This window comes from Triturus cristatus, chromosome 7 (genome assembly GCF_964204655.1).
Source record: "Triturus cristatus chromosome 7, aTriCri1.1, whole genome shotgun sequence".
NCBI lineage: Eukaryota > Metazoa > Chordata > Amphibia > Caudata > Salamandridae > Triturus > Triturus cristatus.
The window spans coordinates 532,252,690-532,263,080 of NC_140590.1; positions in this window are offsets into that span (position 1 = coordinate 532,252,690).

The following is a 10,391-nucleotide window of genomic DNA, read 5'->3' on the forward strand; positions in this document are numbered from 1 at the left end:
GGCTAGCATGGGAATGTTAGTTACTGGTCTGAAATTGTTGGGGTCAGAGGGATTCTCTGTTGTTTTTTTTAAGATTGGGGTGACTTGCCCTGTTTTTAGGCAGTCCGGTATTGAGCCTTGTGCCAATGAAGCGTTTATGATCTTTCTCCATGAGGGGATGAGCAGTTGGTTTATTGTAGACCAACACTTTGTAGGTAAAGGATCGTTGAAGTGATTATTTGGTTTAATGGTCGAGATGATCTTTGAAATGTCTAGATCGTTGAACGGGCAAAAAGACAATGGTAAGGTTCAGAGCTAAGTACTTACCAATGAAAGTATACACAGTACTATGATCAGAGGCATGTGGTTAAATAGTGATGTGTTGGAGACTGGGTTTAAGTTAAGAGACCTGATTTCCACCACAAAAAGAAAGAGATTCTAAGCATGGTGGTTGAACTTCAAAATGGGAAATGTTGGAGCATTGATAGGTTATGCAAAATCATCTATATAATTAATTAAGTCCTGAATCCACAACACTGGCAGAAGATGATTATGACCGTTGTAATGTTATTGCGTAGGTCTATAGGGAAATCGCCCTTGCAGTCATCCCTAGGGTTCTATGTTCTTTTTGCTTTGTGATAGTGTGGTGTTTGGTTTGCCTGCAGTTGCCTGCTGTCTCCCGAAGGGAGCACCACGTCAAGAGTCGTAGACTTTACAAATAAAGGCCTGAAAACCTTCACCCAGTGTGCAGACTCGTTACTACATTTTTTGAGACGTTTGGCCAGTGCAGTAGGAGTATACGACTCTCTCTACGTGTGGATGCAAGGAACCAGTGTTACTGTATTTTATGAAACAGACAGTCTCAATGAGGCAGCTTTATCGCATTGACTCTTGGGAGGTGCAGGCATTGTCAGGTACACTCGTTGCCTTACAAAGAACAGTGAAGCTGTCGGAAGCAAGTCTGTGCCTCGCAGACTAAATTGATGCTTACCTTCGCTGCAGTGTCTTCAAACCACCCTACAGCTGTTCAACCCCGGCTTAGAGCTACTGCTCTTGGAGATCAGGTCAGATCCTTCATTTTGGGGGAATTTGTGTGAATGGCAAGGGACTGCAGTCAATGTGCAGTCTGTGAGCGCCAGTGTCGGAGGTCTCATGCCTGCTGGAGAGCACTGTGGCTGGTTGCTTGGATACCACAACATCTTTGAGTTGCTAACATCTCGTATGACGTCAGAAGCCTACATTATTTACACAGCTAGATACTCATGTACATGCACGTGCAGGAGGGTGAAGTCTTTTCTTCTTTATTGACACACCTCCGTTTTGCATTCCAATGGCGGCCATTTTAGGTTGGGCTTGAGAACCGTGGGAAAAAAAGACTTTGAAGAAGCTTTTACCCTTTCCAAGGCACTTGGTAAGTGACACACCGTACTTTCCTCACATTTGAAGAAGAATCCAAAGGAAGTGACATTAGTGAGGGTGGTTCTGCCTGCACATGGAGAAGGAATTTCAAGCACGTCAACTCTGGTTTGTCTTCAAGATTGGCTGTCAGGAATACATTTTGAACTCAGGAACGCAGAGATAGAAGCTACTTTTCATATCCTTCATCCTCATTCACAATTATCTCCTTATTGTTATTGTACTGGTGGTAGTTGTGTCAGCAATAACTCCACCGCGGTTATTCGTTTCACAACCAGGTACTTGATCAGTGGAATGGAAGGAGTGGGTGGATATGTTTGACAACTACCTGAAGGCTCTGGACTGCTTAGAGTTCAGTTCTGGTAGGAAAAGAAAAGAGCCTTATTGTTAAGCACTCTAGGGAAGGAAGGACAACACAGGTTTAAATATCTATCCAAAGCAGTGAAACAAGCAGGGTGACCCATAAAAGATGTGTATGTTGAAGCCAGGAAAAGGTTAGAACTAAGGTTTTCTAAAAGAGTAAATTTGGTCACGGAAAGACATACATTAAAACCCAACTGCAGAGATCGGGTGAGATGGTGGACGTGTTTATCACAAGATTTAGAATTGTCGGTCAACTGCAAGTTTGGGGCCATGTGTGATGAGATGATTAGGGATCAGCTCATTGTACAATGCATGAGGAAGAAGATGCAGGAGAGGTTATGGGTTACAAAGGACCCCTCCTTGAAGGATGCAATAGAGATAGCAAAGGTCGTAGAGGAATTGGAATACTGCATGAAGGAGATGGGATGGAAGGATGTGAAAGGGACAGGGGAAGTGTCAATGGTGGAAGGTGAGATTGCTGGAACGTGCAAATGGTCAGCTAAGAGCCTAGTTAAACCCATTAGTAACAATACACTGTTTAGCCAACATTGTGGCAGGTGTGGCAGTAGCTATCACTTATCTGAGGCTAAGAACTGTTATGCTATCTATAAGGAGTTTAGAAAGTGTGGGCGGAAAGGGCATTTTGCCAGGATGTGCACGGATAAAGATAACGGCAAAAGGGAAGGTAGCAATAGTGATGGAGGAGATGGCTGGAGTGTTTGGGACTGTCTCTACTGCAGAGTTTTGTGTATTGATAATGAACAAAGCATGGATGAGGTGACAGGAAGGTTGAAGAGACACAAGGGTGAGGTACGATTAAAAACAAAGCAGTGGAACATTGTTGTCCCTGGCTGGGGTATTGGCGAAGCGGAATGTTGCCCACTCATGGGGGCGTGCGCACTTCCTACAGTTGCAGTTTGGAAGAACGACCTAGACTGGTGCTATGGGGCAGAGCGTGTGATCTACCGGGGTTGCCCACGGAAAGACGCAAAGTTTGGGACTCATGGGTTAAATACAGGGGGCTCAGCTAGAAACGGGAGGATGTATTCTGGGGGTGGGATATGATTGTTATGTAGGGTTTCCTGGGAGGGTAATTGTGATATGAATGGTCTTTGTGGACATATACGCTGCGCTATGTAACTTTTGCACTGCCTGCCTCTCCGATTCTGTACCTAGCTCAAGTAACCGTGATGAAGCTTATTTTTGTTTCAATAAAAAGACTGTTTAAAAAAAAAAAAGTAGTAGAACTATTGGTGGATTCTGGTTCACTTTATACCATCGTACCCAAGAAATTGCTAATTAAAGATTGGCCAACGGTCCACTTGTTGCCAAAGGACATCAACCTGGGTGATTATCAGGGTGAACAAATCAACATCATTGTGTATATGAATACTGACAATAGGTTCAATGACAGGTGCATAAGGTATATGTGGCTGAATCGGGACCTCCCCTTCTAGGGTGGGCCCACCAATATGATTTTCTTATTATAATAAATCCACAAGTACCTACCCAAGTTATGGTTGTTGAAGATACCACACTTCATGACATTTTGCAAGGGGCGAGTAAAGTTTTCAGGAAGGAGATGGGTGAATTGGAGGAGTATGTACATGAGATAAAGTTGAAGCAAAGAGAAGTCCCTGTGCAGCACAAGGTCAGGAGTGTGCCCATTCTTGTGAGGGAAGAGGTTAAGAAAATTACGTGGGTCCCTTGCTCACTTTGCCACTGGATTCAAGCTAGCCCGGTCCCAGGGTGCTTGTTTGCGGTCCAGGGAAGACATGGCTTGGGAGTTCGGGCTGGACTGTTCCCATGAGGCACAGGGTCAAGACTGATTTGCATATAGCTGTGTCTGAACTGGGGTGGCAAAGTGAGCTAAAGAATGATGATGGATTCAACCCAGATCTGTGATTGGGGGTGAATGTTTGAAACGTTTCAGCACTCCGTCCATCATCTCCTTGTGTTTGCTTTGTTCGCCCTAAGTTGGCAGGATATGCCCAGACGTGGGTCCATTGCTCACTTTGCAACTGGATTCAAGCTAGCCTGGCTGAAGAGGCCTGTTAGCCCGCAACCGGTCCCAGGATGCTTGTTTCCCGTCCATAGAAGACATGGCTTGGCAGTACGGGCTGGACTGTTCCCATGAGGCACAGAGTCAAGACTGATTTGAATATAGCTGTGTCTGAACTAGGGTGGCAAGGTGAGCTAAAGAATGATGATGGATTCAACCCAGATCTGTGACTGGGGGTGAGTGTTTGAAAAGTTTCAGTACTCCGTCCATCATCTCCTTGTGTTTGCTTAGTACAACAATTGTGCCTTTTAATTTCTTTCAGCACTGTTTATTTTGTCCCGTGTTTCACAGTGTTCTTATTTGTAATATTAACGGAAAGGGATGTGTTGTAATGTTATTACTAAGGCTCCCTGTGTTCCGTTTTTACTGAATTTTACAGATAAATGCAGACAGAAAACCATTTATTTTCTTGGCTGTATTTATTTTTAAATGTGCATGAAAAATGGAAATTGGGTGCTATTTGATTGATTCTAAATACACTTTACCATGACTGCCAGGTCAATAACTGTGTAGATTGAAGGGTAAAAGGATAAAAAAAGGAATTTTAGTAAAGAGGCTTAAACAGCAGTAGATATGCACAAGGCTGATACAGAAATTTGCATATTTTCATATAAGTGCATTGATTTATCTTCTGCAGGTACTCATATCACTGAAATCTGGCAGTTATTCAAGCGTGACTGCATATTTATTGGTAAAATAAATGCAGAAATATACCAGTTTCAGCTTTATTTTTTTCACAAAACCCATAAGAAAAATGGATAAATACAGATAAAGTTGACAAAAAATAAATATGGATAAATACAGATGGAAATATCAAAAAAATAAATACCATAAAACCAGGATCCCTAGTTATTACATAGGTCTCAAGGGACATCGGCCTTGCAATCGTCCCTAGCAGTGCTTAATTTGAGCCGGTGTTTTCCCATACTCAGCACGGCACTTAATCTTCAACACTGGCGCTTTTCATGAGCACCAGTTAAGGACAACTTCATTTACGAAAGAGATTAAATGATTTTCCGAGAATCACAGGAGGTTGAGCTGATACTGATACTCGAACCTGGTTCCACAGCACCTAAATCGGCAGCTCTGACCATTACGCCACAATCTCTCCCCACTTCCATGGTTAGTAGTTGGTTCTGTTTTAAACGCTAACAGGAGAAATGGGCTGGTGCAAGCTGCCTCCTGACGAGAGCCCTGGCTCCTTGTTTTATTTGCTTTGTGTTACTGTGATGTTCCGTTCACGAACCCTATTGAGAGTAGTAGGCTTTACAAATTAAGGCCTGAAACTCTTTGCCCAGTGTGTGGACTTGTTACTACAGTGACACTAATCAGCGATATCTAGAGGCCCCTACTTGATACGATTATGTAAAATGAAGCTTTTCTGCCTGGCCGGTCTTGATTATTTGGTAATTTAAGTGTTCTCACATTTTGGAGGAAGATGTTCTACAATGTCTATTAATATATTGTCTATCTTGTTCTTCCAATTTACACCTATCCGTTTTGCCCGCCTCTCCTTGTATTTATAGTTTACTCCATGTGCAGCTCTCATTTAAAAGTTTGGGACGATTTCAACTCCAGCAGAGTGTGCCAGTTGGTCAAGTTGAGTGAATAGGTCTTGGAGGCAATGATGGTGTATTCAATAAACTAATACTTCCCTTGAACCTACAGAGTGAGGGTGACTTTTCTTCACCCTGTTTGCCCTGTCATTCTAGCCTATCAACGCACAATATATCCAGTTTTCATGCCAGCACAACATGGTATGCACCCACTGTGTCCATCAAAACCCAATGTGCCCTGTTATTCTGTATCATCACAGCTCTCTCTGCCTTGTCATTCTATCCCATCAGAGTCCAATATGCCATGCTATTTTATCCTGTCATTCCAGCACATGAGAGCCCATTATATATCCTGCCATTCTATCCCATCAGAGCACAATATATATTGCTATTGCATTCCATCAGAGGTCTCTATGCAGTGGCATTTTATCCCATTAGAGCACAATGCACCTACCATTCTCTTCATCCGAACACCGTATACCCTATCAGTCTATTACATCAGAACACACTATACCCTGCAGTTCTATCCCATAGGAGCCCTTGATGATGGCCCTTCTAGCTGATAAGAGTTTTTATGTCATGTGACTCTAGCCCATTAGACTCCAATATAGCCTGCCTCTCTATTCAATCATACCCCAAGACACCCTGCCGTTCTATTCAATAAGAGCACAGTATGCTCTGCCATTACATTTCACCAGAATGGAATGTGCCATGCCATTCTATCCCAGTAGAGCACACTATAGATAGCTGTTCTAACTGATAAGAGCTCTTTATGCCCTGTCACTCTAGCCCATCAGTGCCCTATATAACCTGTCATTCTATCCCACCAGAGAACAATACACCTTGCCATTCCTTCCCATTAAAGCTCTCTATGCTGTCATTCTATTCCATTAGAACACAATACACCTACCATTTTATTCAGCTGAACACTGTTATACCCTGTCAGTCTATCACATCAGTGTACACTATACCCTGCAGTTCTATCCCATTGGAGCCCTTGATGATGCCCTTCTAGCTGATAAGTGTTTTTATGTCATATCACTTTAGCACATCAAACCCTTATATAGCCTGCCATTCTATTCAATCATACCCCAAGATACCGTGCCATTCTATCTAATCAGACCCCAAGATACCCTGCCCTTCTATTTAATCAGACCCCAATATACCCTGCCATTCTAATCAAACAGACCCCATGGAAGCCCTGCCATTCTATTTAATCAGACCCCAAGAAACCCTGCCGTTCGAATCAATCAGACCCCAAGAAGCCCTGCCGTTCTATTCAATCAGACCCCAACAAACCCTGCCATTCTATTCAATCAGATCCCAAGAAACCCTGCCATTCTAATCAATCAGACCCTAAGAAGCCCTGCCATTCTATTCAATCAGACCCAAGAAGCCCTGCCTTTCTATTCAATCAGACCTCAACATACCCTGCCATTCTAACCAACCAGACCCCAAGGAGACCAGTCATTCTATTCAATCAGACCCCAAGATGCCCTGCCATTCTATTCAATCAGACCGCAAGAAACCCTGCCATTCTAGTCAATCAGACCCCAAGAAGATCTGCGGTTTTATGCAATCAGACACAAAGAAACCCTGCCATTCTATTCAATAAAGATCCCAAGAAACCATGACATTCTAATCAATCAGACCCCAAGAAGACCTGCCATTATATTCAATCAGACCCCAAGACACCATGCCATTCTATTCAATCAGACCCCAAGAAACCTTGCCATTCTATCCAATCAGACCCCTAGAAGCCCTGACATTCTATTCAATAAAGATCCCAAGAAACCCTGCCATTCTAATCAATAAAACCCCAAGAAGCCCTGCCATTATATTCAATCAGACCCCAAGATACCATACCATTCTATTCACTCAGACCACAAGAAACCCTGCCATTCTATCCTATCAGACCCCAAGAAACCCTGACAGTCTAATCAATCGGACCCCAAGAAGCCCTGCCATTCTATTCAATCAGACCACAAGATACCATGCTATTCTATCCAATCATACCCCAAGAAACCCTGCCATTCTATCCAATCAGACCCCAAGAAACCCTGCCATTCTAGTCAATCAGACCCCAAGATACCCTGCCATTCTAACCAACCAGACCCCAAGAAGCCCTGTCATTCTATTCAATCAGAACCCAAGATGCCCTGCCATTCTATCCAATCAGACCACAAGAAACCCTGCCATTCTAGTCAATCAGACCCCAAGAAGACCTGCCATTCTATGCAATCAGACCCCAATAAACCCTGCCATTCTAATCAATCAGGCCCCAAGAAGCCCTGACATTATATTCAATCAGACTCCAAGATACCATGCCATTCTATTCAATCAGACCCCAAGAAACCCTGCCATTCTATCCAATCAGATCCCTAGAAACCCTGACATTCTAATCAATCAGACCACACGAAGCCCTGACATTCTATTCAATCAGACCACAAGATACTATGCCATTCTATATAATCATATCCCAAGAAACCTTGCCATTCTAGTCAATTAGACCCCAAGATACCCTGCCATTCTAACCAACCAGACCCCAAGAAGCCCTGTCATTCTATTCAATCAGACCCCAAGATGCCCTGCCATTCTATCCAATCAGACCACAAGAAACCCTGCCATTCTAGTCAATCAGACCCCAAGAAGACCTGCCATTCTATGCAATCAGACCCCAATAAACCCTGCCATTCTATTCAATAAGGATCCCAAGAAACCCTGCCATTCTAATTAATCAGGCCCCAAGAAGCCCTGACATTATATTCAATCAGACTCCAAGATACCATGCCATTCTATTCAATCAGACCCCAAGAAACCCTGCCATTTTATCCAATCAGATCCCTAGAAACCCTGACATTCTAATCAATCAGACCCCAAGAAGCCCTGCCATTCTAATCAATCAGACCACAAGATACTATACCATTCTATATAATCATACCCCAAGAAACCCTGCCATTCTATCCAATCAGACCCCAAGAAACCCTGCCATTCTATCCAATCAGACCCCAAGAAGCCCTGCCATTCTATTAAATGAAACACCAAGAAACCCTACCATTCTATTCAATAAAGATCCCAAGAAACCCTGCCATTCTAATCAATAAAACCCCAAGAAGCCCTGCCATTATATTTAATCAGACCCCAAGATACCATGCCATTCTATTCAATCAGACCACAAGAAACCCTGCTATTCTATCCAATCAGACCCCAAGAAATCCTGACATTCTAATCAATCGGACCCCAAGAAGCCCTGCCATTCTATTCAATCAGACCACAAGATACCATGCCATTCTATCCAATCATACCCCAAGAAACCCTGCCATTCTATCCAATCAGACCCCAAGAAACCCTGCCATTCTAGTCAATCAGACCCCAAGATACCCTGCCATTCTAACCAACCAGACCCCAAGAAGCCCTGTCATTCTATTCAATCAGACCCCAAGATGCCCTGCCATTCTATCCAATCAGACCACAAGAAACCCTGCCGTTCTATTCAATCAGACCCCAACAAACCCTGCCATTCTATTCAATCAGATCCCAAGAAACCCTGCCATTCTAATCAATCAGACCCTAAGAAGCCCTGCCATTCTATTCAATCAGACCCAAGAAGCCCTGCCTTTCTATTCAATCAGACCTCAACATACCCTGCCATTCTAACCAACCAGACCCCAAAGAGCCCAGTCATTCTATTCAATCAGACCCCAAGATGCCCTGCCATTCTATTCAATCAGACCGCAATAAACCCTGCCATTCTAGTCAATCAGACCCCAAGAAGATCTGCGGTTTTATGCAATCAGACACAAAGAAACCCTGCCATTCTATTCAATAAAGATCCCAAGAAACCATGACATTCTAATCAATCAGACCCCAAGAAGACCTGCCATTATATTCAATCAGACCCCAAGACACTATGCCATTCTATTCAATCAGACCCCAAGAAACCTTGCCATTCTATCCAATCAGACCCCTAGAAGCCCTGACATTCTATTCAACGAAGATCCCAAGAAACCCAGCCATTCTAATCAATAAGACCCCAAGAAGCACTGCCATTATATTCAATCAGACCCCAAGATACCATACCATTCTATTCACTCAGACCACAAGAAACCCTGCCATTCTATCCAATCAGACCCCAAGAAACCCTGACAGTCTAATCAATCGGACCCCAAGAAGCCCTGCCATTCTATTCAATCAGACCACAAGATACCATGCCATTCTATCCAATCATACCCCAAGAAACCCTGCCATTCTATCCAATCAGACCCCAAGAAACCCTGCCATTCTAGTCAATCAGACCCCAAGATAACCTGCCATTCTAACCAACCAGACCCCAAGAAGCCCTGTCATTCTATTCAATCAGACCCCAAGATGCCCTGCCATTCTATCCAATCAGACCACAAGAAACCCTGCCATTCTAGTCAATCAGACCCCAAGAAGCCCTGCCATTCTATTAAATGAAACACCAAGAAACCCTACCATTCTATTCAATAAAGATCCCAAGAAACCCTGCCATTCTAATCAATAAAACCCCAAGAAGCCCTGCCATTATATTTAATCAGACCCCAAGATACCATGCCATTCTATTCAATCAGACCACAAGAAACCCTGCTATTCTATCCAATCAGACCCCAAGAAATCCTGACATTCTAATCAACCGGACCCCAAGAAGCCCTGCCATTCTATTCAATCAGACCACAAGATACCATGCCATTCTATCCAATCATACCCCAAGAAACCCTGCCATTCTATCCAATCAGACCCCAAGAAACCCTGCCATTCTAGTCAATCAGACCCCAAGATACCCTGCCATTCTAACCAACCAGACCCCAAGAAGCCCTGTCATTCTATTCAATCAGACCCCAAGATGCCCTGCCATTCTATCCAATCAGACCACAAGAAACCCTGCCGTTCTATTCAATCAGACCCCAACAAACCCTGCCATTCTATTCAATCAGATCCCAAGAAACCCTGCCATTCTAATCAATCAGACCCTAAGAAGCCCTGCCATTCTATTC